The sequence below is a fragment of the Budorcas taxicolor genome, chromosome 6 (genome assembly GCF_023091745.1).
Source record: "Budorcas taxicolor isolate Tak-1 chromosome 6, Takin1.1, whole genome shotgun sequence".
Lineage (NCBI taxonomy): Eukaryota > Metazoa > Chordata > Mammalia > Artiodactyla > Bovidae > Budorcas > Budorcas taxicolor.
The window spans coordinates 25653275-25668830 of record NC_068915.1 but is presented as its reverse complement, the minus strand read 5'-3'; positions in this window follow the sequence as shown (position 1 = coordinate 25668830).

Sequence of the window (15556 nt, the reverse complement as noted above, 5' to 3'; positions counted from 1 at the left end):
TAACTTGCAGAGTAGGAATGTGAGTTCTTGGCTGGTCACTCTGGCAGCCCCTGATTCACATCCCTTAGACACGATTGATTCACTGTCCTTCAAAGCTTCCCTCGAGGAAGTCAGTGAAACAGCTTCTTTGATGAAAACCTTTATAGTTTGCAGACGCCATGAGGTGTGAGTAATTTAGGTATCAGTAGGTGTGAGAGAATAGTTTGAAACTAGATTCAATAATTGCATGTCTCTAGGCTTGGAGCGTTTCTAGCAAAAGAACTCTCTTAACCCCCTAATCACATGTTCATAACTGTGTTTTCTTTTGTAAGGGTTTCATAACTGCTATTTCATTTTCTCAGGGTCTTGCCCTAATACTGCTTCTCTCTTGTTCTCCCTAGTAATTATTGAAGCTCGAATCTCAAGACTTGGGTGAGAAACTGGGCTGTGCAGAGAGGGCTGGCTTACGAGCTCAGGAGAATGCTCTTAGGAGGCATTCCAAGTGCCTATGCTTTATTTAGGGAGCTATCAGTCATATAGGCAAGAAGGTATGAGAGTGGAGGTGTCTAAACGGGATTGAAGGGACTTAATCTTGTTCATTTCTCTCTTTTTAAATAATACCCTGATCTCTAAGCTTTCTGCACCAATGCATCTACTCTTAGAATGTATACATTATTCCTATTCAGCAAGGCTTGGGCTGACTGACTTGAAATGAAGTCTGGCATGAACAATCAGAAGGTCCAGCTTGGGCTTGTCTCTCCCATAGGATCTTGCTAAAGACCAAAACAATAGTCATTTGTTTCCTACTCTGTTGCCTAAATCTAGACCTTTATTGGGTGTATATTCTGAGCCCGAAGCAAACAGCCAAACAAGGTCAAGAGTAGGACTGCAACTGGGAGCAGAAACTCGGATCAATTCCACCTCAGTAGGATTTTCCCTCTCTGTTACATGAGGCAGTACAGTGCAGTGGTTAAAAGCATGGATACTAACATTAACAGACTTATATTCCAATCTTAGTTCCATGTCCTACATGCCTTATGTCAGTAAGAAATCCAACTTCTCTGTCCTTCCGTTTCCCCATAAATAAAATGAAAATGATCATAGAGTTCCTACTTTATAGGTTTGCTTTAAACATTAAGAGAGCCAACATGCGGCAAATGCTTGGAACTGTGGCGGGCACATAGCGCTGCCTTTCTGTAAGTGTTATCCATTAATAATACAGTGTCTCCCAGGATATTATTTCATTTTCTCAGCACGGCCTTGCTTTTGGGGAATATGCCACAAAAAAGCCACCCATGGTTATGAAATCTAACAGCTGCAATGAGAGAGTTCAGATTTCTCTCAAGTCCAAAAATGAAAGAAAGGTTCTTTTTGCTTAGCTTGGGTTGGGTGTTCACTCCTGGAAGAAGGAAAACTGGCGAGAGTTGTAGGTTGGAAAAGAACTTGTTAGCTATGATCACAGCCAGGCTGACATCCCTGAGCAGCTGAGGGTGAACAGGGAAGATCAACAGGGAAAATCACAGGGCAGATTGGTTCCACTGTGAAGTATGATCACCAAGACAAATGAGATGTCAACTTTGCGTGGCAATCCAGTTTTCCCTAACCAACTTGTTGTCCAGTTTCCTGAGATAACTGTCCCTCTTGCAATACTCGTACCAAACATCTGACCATCATGCCCCCATCCCTGCCCATTCTCCTCCATCCCCATTCCTCTCGTGAGAAAGCTTACAACATCCTGAAAAGTCACCCAGTTGCTTCAGGCAAAAACCTTTCCCTTTTTATACCCAATATACTAAAAGCTCTGCCAGCTGTCTCTGATGCATTTCCCTAATTTGTCAGTGTTTAATGTCTGTATCCCTACAGTTCCTAGAAGAACAGAGGCTTTGAATCTCTTGCTATTTTTCTCTACTCCAAGTATCTGGAAAGGTGCCTGATACAGAAGTATTGATTACATGGCTTAGAGTGGATGTTATCAGAGGGGCCTCCCTTTAGGCCTGTTGCTAGTCATGTGTCTGCATCTGCGCTCATCCTCCTCTCCTTCCTCATCGCCTGTCTCCACTTGTGAAGCGTGATGTTATTGATGTCTTCTCTCGATGTGGCTTGGCAGCTTTTTAACACACTCTGCCACTGAAAAGAAAAGCAGAAACAAGCTTTCATTGCCCCAAATCTCTTTCCAGCTGCCACGGGGAATCAAGATGGATGTGCATGTGGCTATCTGAAGCGAGGGTGAGGAATTCCAAGCCAAGCACTACTAATCTGGGCTTCTGTTGACCGGCCATGAGCAAGAACGATTGTAGTGAAGTAATTGGAACTTCTCAATCTGACTAAACAGTGGATTGACTTTTCAGTTTGAATAACTTGAATTTGATTTAAAAAAGGATACCCATTTATAACTTGACTTTGTAATTTGGACTTTGCAGCTTTGGGGAGTTTCTATAGTGGTGTCAGGCAGTTACTTTATAGCCAGCAACATACCAGGGTCATATTGTCTAAGAAAAGACACAATTTAAGAAAAAGACCCTTTGTATTCATTGTCTCTTTTTCCTCACCTTCCTCTCAGTCCTTCAAACATGCCTTTGTGTTTTATATCCCTAACACTCCCCGGAAAGAGCCATTATTTAATCTTATTACTGCTGTCCATTTTAATAAAGCCAAGGAACATTTTCAGCAGTCATCCTGACAGTTCAGTATGACTGATCATGTTATACCTAGTGTCCGAGTCCCCAAAACTGAGAGAATAAGACATCCACAGCAATGCAAAAGCATAAAGGGGTTTATTGCTAGCTCGAGCTAGGGCTCAAGTCTCATCCAGCGCAGCGGAGTCTTGACGAGAGCCCCGAGCTCTGAATCACATCTACTTTTATACAGACGGTTCTTTGTTCCTGTAACAGCATAGCTGATTGGTTAAACCGTATGCGTGCGCGGGACTTTTAAACCTCGTATCCCTATCCGGATTGGCTCAGGTCTGGCGCTGGCAGGGGGCTCGGGGATTTTTTCTGATTGGTCGAGCTACACTGCCTGTGGGAGTTCCCAGTGCCTCAGCTTTCCTAGAGACTAAACCTCAGGCCTAGCCTGCCCCTTAGAGCCTGTCCTGGCTTCAGTTTTGTCCTAACATTTTCCCCTGTCTTCAGCTACATAGAGGAATCTTCCTCTTTATTTTGGGGCAGGGCCTGATACTGTTGCCTCAGTACCATCAGTTGGACGGTATTGACGCAGTCTTTTACAAAGGCAACAAGCTTAGTTATTATGCATGGATCAAAAGTAAGTATTAATAGTAGCACTATTAGAGGGCTCACCAGGGTGGAAATTAGCGTTGTTAACCACAGGGACTGTTGGAACCAGGACTCAAATCAATTTTGAGACTTTTTTTTCTTTTTGATTTAGCCCTTCTCTTATCTTGGCTGGGGACTCCCTGATTATCCCTGAATGATTTACATAAAAACAACGTTCTTCCCCTAACACAGCACATAGGCCCCCTGAGAGACTTCATACTCAAGATACTTTTTGGGAATTGGGGCCGAGGTCTCTTTTTTCTGTAACTTCTTCCTGCTGTGCATGGGTGTAGGCCTGCCTAGCAGAGCAGAAGTCTCTGTACCTGATCTAAGTTGGGGTTTTCTACATCTGACACCAGCTTCTACCCTTGTAGTTGCAGCAATTTAGTTGGCCCCTCTCAGAGATGAAATAGACAAGGGCCAAACAAGAGACTTAACAGGATGATCATCTCTGGTCCCCAGAAACAGAGGGCAACATTTGGGGTGAGGGTTACAGGGTTTGTGACCCCTTCTGATTGGTTGGTGGTGAGGCAACAGAGCAGTGCTCCAAGAATCTTGTGTTCAGTCTGAAGTTACCATCTTCCACCTGGGTGGGGGCTCAAAGACATTGTTATGCATATTTTTTTGAGTAGGAACCAGGACTCTGTCTGGAGGCTGTACCAACCTTTGATTGTTTCTGTTTTTGTATCCCCTCCCTTCCCTGATTAGCAATTGTTTGAATCCATGCTTTGGAATTCAGGGAAGGCCAAGGAGGCTGAACAAAGTCTATATCCTACAGATAAGAAATGGAGAACACAGAGCAGATCTGTACTCCAGAGCCCCACAGAGTCCCGCTCAGTTTTAATTTTAGGGAACTAGGCAACAATGACTATGATAACTTCCTGTCAAAATGGGGCATAGGACTGCCCCAGCTTGGAGCAATACAAGCTCTAATCTGGAAGTACACCCATAGCATCACCTAGTTATTTTCTAGGATATCTGAACCATAGCTACTCTATTTTGACTTTTAATTGTAAACTATTTTTTAATAGCCAAAGCAGATTTCACTGTTAATGACGCCAGTGTTTCTCTAGATATGAGAAGATGCAAGAATTGGGACTCATAAAATCTTTTCCTGAAAAGATCTAACTATCTGAAGTCCTGTTCTGCCAGTTTTTCCCAGAGCACAGAGTGCCTCATTCTTGATTTTTACCCTGAACTCTTTTCAGGGGCGTTGAAAGTCAGCAGTTGCAGCGGCCATGATTTAATCTTTGTAGATGCAGATGGCGATTGTCAGTCTTCAGTTGGCAGAGCCCCTTTTTGCTCATAAACTTGACCATGATTATGAGGGGGGGCACTTCATGACCATTTTATCTCATGGTGCTGAGAATGTCCATTCTCAGGTTTGGCAAAGATTCTGTTGACAGGCCACTCAATGTGCTGTTACTGGATTAGGCCATAAAACAGTATCTAAAATTCTCTGGACCACCTGTCTTATTAGCTTCTTGGTCCAGGAAAATATTCCCTCTTGTTGCTTCTTGCCATATCTAGAGTTACACTGTTACCATCATCAATTTTATATGGGACTATATATTATTCTATTAGAGGCCTCATACACACATTTGACAGTGTAAGAAACAGCAATTTTGTAAGACAGGGGAAATACAAATAACATAGCCAGCAGTATTAGTAAAGTCACAAGTAAGACTTATGTTAAGAACTTCCATTAGATGTAGCCCAGTATATCTTCAGGTCATCTGACTCAGTCTGTCCTGTAGAATCTTTATCTTCCAGGGAAATTATATATTGGCACCATCTATAAGGCACATAGCCCAGTTTTTTAGTGTTACTAGACCTATTATCTTTAGTATGATTTACTTATTTATTCATTTTGTTTAACAGAGGAGACTTTAAACCTAAATTATTGTAGCCTGGTATTATTTATATAAATCCATCCCATAATTGTGGGAGATTTTTTCCCTTCTTTGTGGAAACTTTTTTGTTCTGATTGAGCTTGGGTAGTAGAGAAAAGCTCAAATTTATACGCAGAGTCAGAGCAGGCATTATTAATTGGCCCGATGAGGGGATCCTATCTAGTAATACCATAGTGACCTGAATATGACTATAATTTTTAAGTAAATTTTCTCAGGGCCAACCAGTTAGAGTCTGGTAGTAGAGAAATTTACCAAGGTAACCCAGAACTAGACACAGGTAATTGGCCACAAACCCAACAATTGGATTGATTTTTAAAACTAGTATAGGATCAGGCCTATGATAGAAAAGCATTTGACTTATATGCAAAGGTCTAAGAAGTCAAGAAAACATAAATGATCATACGAACCAGGTCCAGCATCTCGGGGAAGCTGTCTACCTCTGATGTTGTCATCTTCTCATCCTGGTGTAGTGTAGTTTCTCATGATAAAAAAGTCCTTCCATCCATGTTGGAGACAGTCCCTTAAATTATGTCTTTTTCTAGTCTTGGTTGCAGGTCATGAGGCATCTGATCTTCATCCAAAGATAGATTACTGAGATAAGCTTCAGAAACAAACTTAGGGTGTTTTTTTAAGAATTTAATTAAATTTTACATCAATATCACATAACTTCAAAGAACTATCTAAGAGATGAGTCTTACTAGATGCAGACCTCCATTAACAAACTGGGATTTAGCGTTTTGAAATTTTTTTTTTCTTATAGTTACCCTTATTTTTATTAAATATAACCAAATTAAGGCTAGTTTATTTGCAAAATAGGTCTGTTCTCACTGATTTTGGTCTGATGATTTTTTATAACCATAATTGATTATAGGCTTTTTATTTTGCTGAAACATTTATAGTCTCAGACTGAACTTTTAAAATAAAACAGGGCTGGGAAACTCACACCAAAGGCTTATCACAGATTCTGCCTAACAAATCTAGGTGAATTTTTCCCTTTTAAGGTCTCAAAAATTTATTGAGATTTTTGTACCCATGAGATAACCTTCCTAACTCATTTGATAAACTTACTGGAAACCTAAGAACTCCCAATTTTTAGAGGAGTCAGAAAATATAATTGTTTTGTTTATAACGTTTAATTTTACCAAAGTATTATCATAATTAATTTGAGAGGAAGATTTTCCCTACTCCCTGAAAACATAAGATTCAAACCCATAATTTTTTAGATAGAAACCATAAAAGTTATAAGCATATTTACTGGTTCATTCAGTCCTTTTGTAAACTTTTGTGAAGTCATCAGGTTTTCCATTAAAATACCAGGACATATCAGAATGTTAAAAATTCCATATAATTTTTAGGATATCTGTATTAGTTAATTTACCATACATTATAACATGAGCAGATGTATTATTCATTTGATAATCTTTTCCATGCAATTTAACCAACCAAATAAACACAGTTTAATATCTCTCCTTGGGATGTTCCAGGGGCCCTCTGAAGCACCCCAAAGTTAGCTAGAGATATAAAATCTCATATCTCATTTATATTTTTAGAAGTTTTTTCACTTGAAGTAATTTCCTTGTTGACAAACTTGTAACGGATATAATATTTAACTTATATTAATCCTAGGTACAATGAAAATATTTTACTTAACATTAATTATTTTAAGACATGTCTATATTAGATAGGTCAACAAACAAACATTAATATCAGGTATTTAACATTGAATATTTCCCAGTTCACATGAACCTGGAATTTATTGTTTAATTTAGAACTACTTGATTTGTAAGAACTTACCCCCCCTTTTTTTTAAGCCAAATAAATAGAGCTCATATACATATTAACCACAAAAATATTACCAAGACATATTTAGACAGACACAGTGCAAGATCTAGCTTCAAGTCTTTTTTTTTTCCTCAGTGTCAGGAGTTGGAGATGGTCTAGATAAGTGTTCCTGAGAGCCCTGGTCTCAAGGCACAGGGAAAGAACATCAAGTTCTAACAAAATGGCGGCAGGTCTAAACCACATGGTGGCCAGACAAAGCAAAATTTCTTTCTCCAGGGGATCTTCTCGACCCAGGGATCGAACCCAGGTCTCCCATATTGCAGGCAGATGCTTTAACCTTGGCTCCACCACGTAAGCCCTTAAATGCAAAAATATAGTCTCTCAGGAAACCTCCTATAGAGACACAGAACTTCAGATCTAAGTACTAACATCAAAGATTTCAAGGGAGGAAAGGAAGCCAGGTTGAAAGAAGAAGGGGGAGGAGGCAGGAGAGGGGGGCAAAAGGGGTGGCCTTACAAACGTCTCCTGCCACCTACAGATACCCAGGCATTACGGGACTTTTCCCTGGGCCTCCAGAGAAGGGAGGAATGGAACTCAGCCCTACCAGAAATCAGAACCAGAATTCGAGTTCTCTGCCAAGAGGAGGTGATCAGTCTCCAATCCTCAGCTCAGGCTGAGGGCCCTTTGACCAGATTTCTGCGTCCAGGACCGGGGGAGGGACTAGAAAAACAGGGAAGGATAGGAAGGGTTAAGGAGAGGAAAGAGAGAGGAGAGGGGAGAGAGGTCAATAAAGTCTCTTGTTCTTTACCAGTCGGGGCACTCTGGCCAATTGTCTGCATCAGGAGGAGACCAGGGACAAAAGGATCCCGGTTGCGGCCACTGGGTCTGGTCCATTGGCAGGCAAGCTGGCCCCTGAGTACCCCGAGTGGTCAGGATGTCAGTCTCGGCTTTTTCACCAATAATTTTAGAATTTGCGCCCTAGATTTGAAATCAGAAAAATAGTCAGTCATAAGGGACAAAGGAGTAGAAGTAGCTTGCCCCATGATTACAGAGAAGAACACAGGAGACAAAATGAACACACAAAGAGCAGAGACAGTGCCAGCACTCACACAGACACGACAAACAGATAACAAATACACATCGGCCGAGAACACAGCACTAGGTCTTTCTGGGCCCCCCTTTTGAACACTTTCCCCCCTGAGAGTATCTTACCGGCAGGATGTCCACAGAGCCAGCCGCCTCCCCGGCATGATGCCAGGCCTCGGCCTTACGCTGGACTTTACCAGAAAATAGAGTCAGCCGCCTCCCCAGCACAATGCTGGGCCTTGGCCTTATGCTGGACTTTACCAGAATTAACACCGGTGTTCAGAGATCTCTCCTCCTAGTGAGGAAACCCCTTCTGCCGGGAGAGTGTTGTTCTTCCCAGTTGAAGGGATCCCGGATGAACCCCCAAATGTTATGCCCAGTGTCCGAGTCCCCAAAACTGAGAGAATAAGACATCCACAGCAATGCAAAAGCATAAAGGGGTTTATTGCTAGCTCGAGCTAGGGCTCAAGTCTCATCCAGCGCAGCGGAGTCTTGACGAGAGCCCCGAGCTCTGAATCACATCTACTTTTATACAGACGGTTCTTTGTTCCTGTAACAGCATAGCTGATTGGTTAAACCGTATGCATGTGCGGGATTTTTAAACCTCGTATCCCTATCCGGATTGGCTCAGGTCTGGCGCGGGCAGGGGGCTACGGGGATTTTTTCTGATTGGTCGAGCTACACTGCCTGTGGGAGTTCCCAGTGCCTCAGCTTTCCTAGAGACTAAACCTCAGGCCTAGCCTGCCCATTAGAGCCTGTCCTGGCTTCAGCGTGGTCCTAACAATCACTCCTTGAAACTCTTCCTTTGAATTCTTGCCTCAAAACTCTCCTGAATTTTTTCTATCATATTTGACTATCTCTTTTCTAATTTTTTTTAATGTTTCATCCTTCTCTTCTTAGCCATTAAGTGTTACCATCGAGTTTTCTGACTTGGCAGAGCAGCCTTGCTAAGGCTGAGAATTCATCCTTCCCTGGAGCTCCAGTACCTCTGTTACTAAGTCTTAGACCTGAATCTCGGCTATGGTCTGCCCTCCAACTTAAGGAGATTAGATATGAAATGTTTCTCTCGGGATTGTTTTTTCATATTTTCTCTTTCTAAACCATTATCTTTTGTGTATATAAATAACTTTTAAACAAGATGCTTATTATTTTTCTTTATTAAAGTAATAGTTTTTCTTATTGTAAGTGATATATGTGTACTTTAGAATATTTATAAAATATAGGAAGCATAAAGAAAAAATAATTCTTATAATCTCATTAATTATTAATCACTATAAATATTTTAGAAATTTTTCTACACATATATACATTTTATTTTTTCAAAGTTGACTATCTTATATATATAGTTGACTGTGTGGTACTTTGCTTCAGTCATGTTTGAGCCTTTGCAACCCCATGGATTGTAGCCCACCAATCTCCTCTGTCCATGAGATTCTCTAGGCAAGAACACTTGAGTGAGTTGCCATGCCCTCCTCCAGGAGATCTTCCCAATCCAGGGATCGAACCCAAGTCTCCTATCTCTCCTGCATTGGCAGGCAGGTTTTTACCTCTTCCACAACCTGGGGAGTCCTATGGTTGACTCTCTCTCCATATATATATATATGAAAGTGAAAGTGTTAGTTGCTCAGTCGTGTCCAACTCTGAGTGACCCCATATATTGTAGCCCTCCAGGCTCCTCTGTCCATGAGATTCTCCAGGCAAGAATAGTGGAGTGGTTGCCATTCGTTCTCCAGGGGATCTTCCTGACCCAGTGATCAAACCCAGGTCTCCCGCATTGCAGGTGGATTTCTTACAGTCTGAATCATCAGGGAAGCCCATATATATATATATATATATATATACATATATATGTATATATATATATATATACATATATATATATTTGTGTTCTGCATCTTAAAAATCTACAATTACATTATGACTCCTTCCCATGTTTTTAAGTATTCTTCCAAAGCTTAGCTTTTAGTGGCTTTATTGTGTTTCATCCACAGTTATCTTTCTTCTGCAATTTCTTTCATTGTGGCAAGTAGGAGCTGCTCTCTGGCTGCAGTGCTCAGGCTTTGCATTGTGGTGGCTTCTCTTATTTCAGAGCATGGGCTCTAGAGTGTGTGGGCTTCAGTACTTGTGGTGCACAAACTTAGTTGCCCTCACCATGTGGGATCTTCCAGTACCAGGAACTGAACCTGTGTTCCATGCATTGGCAGGAGGATTCTTAACTATTGGACCACTAGGGAAGTCACCATTTGTATTTCATCCTTGTTTCTCTCTCTATCCACATAACTAATGAGATGGTAACAGGCAGGAAGGCCAGTAGTTTCCAAATGGAGAAAATAGGCTGCAAGTGTCAGACATATTTTATTTCTCTCTTAAGCAGCAGGAAGTAACAAACTAGTGATATATTTCCCCCCCTTCTCTATACAAATTTAAAAAGAGGTTTCTCTTAAAATACTGTGTTGCCATGACACCTGGTTCCACTTGAACTTAACTAATCTCAAACCTTGAGCTAACCAATGCATTTTCCTTATGGAAATGTTTATCTTAAGCTATGTTAATGTACTAGGCATTTACCCCAGGCTCTGTCTTCAAGTCGGTTCTACCTAATGGCTCAGAACCGACTTGAGAAACCAGTATGTTATACTCAGACATTGTTCCCCCAATCTACATAAACGAAACTATTTGTAATCTGTAATTACTATTTGGTAATCTGCCTTTCTACAAGATTCAAGTCAATTGTTTTAGGACCCAGGATGACTCATCTGGTGCCAAGATTATCCCAAAATATGTCTTATGCGTGAGGGGCCTGGTGCCATTCTCTGAGTTTTAAGATACTCCTTTCTTTCATTAACAGACTACTAGTAACTATATAACATCCAGCTAAAAACTAGCAGGCAGGTATTCTTTCTGCCCCCTTCTGATGTCTGTGTCAGAAGCTTTATCTCTTTTATACTTTAATAAAACTTTATTACACAAGCTCTGAGCAATCAAGCCTTGTCTTTGGCCCCGGATTGAATTCTTCTCCTCCAGAGGCCAAGAACCCTGGCGTCTTTTGTGGTTCAGCAATAACCTTTCACTAACAAGGGTTTTGTTTGTATAATTCATTTGGAATTTAGCACATACACTCTTTTTTGTTGTCTGTTTTATGGGTGGAGACTACTCTCTGGATTAGATTTGAGTCAAGAAATTCAGAAGTCAAAACTGTAGAGAAAAACTTTTCTTCTTCTTCCCTTTTTCTTCCTCCTCTTCCTCTTCTATTAGGAGAACTGGATTTGAATCTTTACCCACGACAGTTTAATGATGGTTATTTTTAGAGATTAAATTTGCTTAGATATTTTTAATCTTGAATATCAGTATTAAGTTGATTTCTATTCAATTCAATCATTATCGATCTTTCTTTCATATCAATCTCTATTTCACCTCGTAGAGCTGTTATCTGTAAAAATATATCTGTAGAGAGACTGGCGCTTGTTCCAGCACTCTCCTCCTATTCACAGCACAGCAGTCAGACACCAATCAGTCAGCAAAGATGCTCACCTTTCCCAGTATTTCTTTCATTTTTTAAAATATTAATTAATTAATTAGGCTGCATCGGGTCTTAGTTGTGGCACTGGGGATCTTCACTGTGTCATGCGAGATCTTTTGTTGCAGCGTGCACTGTCTAGTTGTGGTGCCTGGGCTTCGTAGTTGCTCTGGAGCATGTGGGATCTTAGACTAGTGATTGAACCCATGTCCCCTGCATTGCAAGTTGTATTCTTAACCACTGAACCACCAGGGAGGTCCCAGCATCCCTGGCATTTCTCCTCCACTCAATACCAATCAGCATCGACTGAACACCTCCTCATTCCAGGCACTCAGGTGGGTTCAGCAGAGTGACAATGATGGATAAGAGTTGGCCTCTACCTATGCCAGGAGGCAGTATGGGGCAGTAGTTATAACATAGATATAGATTGGGGAAGATCTTATCCTTACTATCTATGTGAACTTGGAAGTATTAACTATCTTTGTCTGTTTTTAATCTACAAAAAGAGGGGTGAACAAATGAGGTAATCCTTTTAAAGCACTTATCCAGGAGGCTGACAGATAGGAGAACCCTCAATAAACATTAGCCACAGTGATAAAAACAAGCTTATAATCTATGGGAGGGAAGACAGGCAGACAATCAAGTCGTGTATGTATCAGCCTGTCTGGGAAGTGCTGTATCACGGGTATAAACTAGTGCTTTGGAAGCAGAGGAGGAGGTGGCATTCTGAGTGGAGGGCTCAGGAAGCTTGGTAGAGGAGCCAATGTTTGAGGTAGACTTTAAATAATCTTGGAGAACAGAGAAGAATGCTCACTGGGTCATTTCTATTGCTCTTTGTTCAGTGTAAGCAGTATGTGTATGGTTTCCAGAGAATAGGACTTTGATTTTTCTTCTGTCCACGTTTGGAAGCCTCGTACAATCCATCATACAGTCAGCTATTTAATTCGAGGTTGTCTGTCAACGTGAATAAATCAACAAAAAGGACATATTTTCCTAGAATTGTTGAGGAAACTTCCGTGCTGGCTCAGACAGTAAAGAATCGTCTGCAATACAGGAGACCTGGGTTCAGTCCCTGGGTTGGGAAGATCCCCTGGAGGAGGGCATGGCAACCCACTCCAGTATTCTTGCCTGGAGAATCCACATGGAGAGAGGAGCCTGGCGGGCTACAGTCCATGGAGTTGCAAAGATTCGGACATGGCTGAGCGACTAAGCACAGCACAGCACATTCTGTCAATGTGGATAAATCAAAGAAAAGAACACATTTCCCTAGAATCACTAAGGGAATAATTTCATGACTAGTTCTTTGCCATGTAAATAAGCTTTAATTGTGTAGTTGCTGAGAAAACACTGAGAACCGAGGAACATTCATGCACCAGAGAGGCAAGGGTGGTGGTACAATTTCAAGTTGCTTCCAGTTTAGAAGGGTCTGAAGGAAAGAAGAAAGTCCAGATCTTGTGTTCGGTGTACAAGGTCCTTCATAATCTGATGCTAACCTTCTCATCCACCTTACCCCTTCCTACTCTCCAATACAGCACCTATGTTCTTTATAAAGCTTTTATTATTATACCCCAAACAGAAACCCATTCCTCATTTAACCCTTACCCATCATTTTCCTTATTCTCTTTTCTGTCCTCTTGGTCTATTCAAAGTGAAAGTCACTCAGTTGTGTCCAACTCTTTGCATCCCCATGGGCTATAGCTCCCCCTGCCACCATGGACTATAGCTCCCCCCCTTGCCCCACCAGGCTTCTCTGTCCATGGGGATTCTCCAGGCAAGGATACTGGAATGGGTTGCCATGCCCTCCTCTAGAGGGTCTTCCCAACTCAGGGATCAAATCCAGGTCTCCCGCGTTGCAGGTGGATTCTTTACCAACTGAGCCACCATGGAAACCATTCAAATCCTACCCAAATCTTGAGACTGAGGTCAAAGGGGCCTTCTATGTAGATTTGTTAGCTCTGTTTCATAGTCATCTTGTCAGCACCAGCAATACTCTTGTGTCATATGAGAAACATTTTTTGTTTTGAACTTTTAATTTTGTGTTGGGGTATAGCTGATAAACATAGGTTCGATCCCTGGTTCAGGAAGATCCCCTAGAGAAGGAAATAGCAACTCGTGCCTATATTCTTGCCTGGAGAATTCCATGGACAGTGGAGCTGGGCAGGCTATAATCCACAGGGTCACAGTGAGTCAGTCAAAGAGATTGAAGTGACTTAGCATGCATAGCCAATTAACAATGTTGTGATAATTTTCGGTGAACATCTAAGGGACTCAGCCATTCATTTGCATATATTCATTCTCCCCCAAACCCTGCTCCTATTCAGGATGCCACATAAGAGCAGAGCTCCTGTGCTATACAGGGGCCTTTTTTTTTTTTTTTTTCCTATTGCTTTCTATATTTGATATAGAGATCAATTACTTTATTCTACTGGAAATTTCTGGTACTTTCTGGGACCTTCTTAAATTTCATTTATGTTCTCAATGACATTTAGTAGCATGTATGCAATAGATGTTTAATAAATAATTATTGAGTTCTTGTGCTTAGTTACCTTAGAGCAAGCTTGTGCTAACCATGAGATATCCAAGGAAGTCACTACTACCTGGCCTTAGACATTTCCCAGTGTGACGTTTGTAGGTTAGCAATACTATTAAATGCTTACATGACTGAAAATGCTTACATTCTGCTCTTTAATGCTGAACCCTCTGTTTGGGAAGTCCATTTATCCTTCTATAAAACTCGTCTGCCCATTTTTGGATTGGGTAATTTTTTTTCTTAGTTGTATGAGCTCTTTGTATATTTTGGAATAAGCCCTTCTTGGCTATATCATTTGCACATATTTTCTCCCAGTCAGTGGGCTGTCTTTTTGTTTTGTTATGGTTTCCTTTGCTGTCCAAAAGACTGTAAGTTTGATTAGGTCCCATTTGTTTATTTTTGGTTTTTGTCTTGGGAGGCTGAAGAAAGGAAACATTGGTATGATTTGTGTCAGAGAATGTTTCACCTACATTCTATTTTAGGAGTTTGTGGGATCTTGTCTTATATTTAGATGTCCTTTGAGCCATTTTGAGTTTAATTTTGTGTATGGTGTGAAGATGTGCATGCAGCTGTCCAGCTTTGCCAACACCTTCTTTCTTTCTGTATATTCTTGCCTCCTTTGTCAAAAATTAATTGTCCATAGGTGTGTGGGTTTATTTCTGGGCTCTCTGTTCTGTTCCATTGATCTGTATGTCTAATTTTGTACCAATACCATGCTATTTTGATTACTGTAGCCTTGTGGTATTGTCTGAAGTCTGGAAGGGTTATACCTCCTGCTTTGCTCTTTTTCCTCAGAACTGCTTTGGTAATTCTGGCTGTTTTTATGGGCCCAAATAAATTTTAGTATTATTTGTTCTATTTCTGTGAAAAATGTCATAAGTAATTTAATAGAGATCACATTTAATTTGTAGATTGCTTTGGGAAGTATGGCCATTTTAACAACATTAATTCTTCCAATCCAAGAGCATAGGATAGTTTTCCATTTCTTTGAATCATCTTTAATTTCCTTTATTGATATTTTGTAGTTCTCAGCATATAATTCTTTCATCTCCCTTGGTGAGGTTTATTCCTAAATATTTTATTTTGGGGGGTGTAATTTTAAAACACTGCTTACATTCCTTTCTGATATTTCATCATTAGCATAAAAAAATACAACTGATTTCTGTATGTTAATTGTGTATCCGGCTACCTTTCTGAGTTTATCAGTTCTAGTAGTTTTTGTGTGGAGTCTTTAGGGTTTTCTACATATATTATCATGTCATCTGCTGATGATAACAATTTTACCTCTTCTCTACTAATTTGAATACCTTTTAGATCTTTTTCTTGTCTGATTGCTGTGGCTAGGACTTCCAATACTATGTTGAAGACAAGTGATGAAAGTAGGCACCCTTGTCTTGTTCCAGATTTTAGCAGGAAGGCTTTCAGCTTTTCACTGTTGAGTATTGTATTGGCTGTGGGTTTGTCATAAATAAATTTT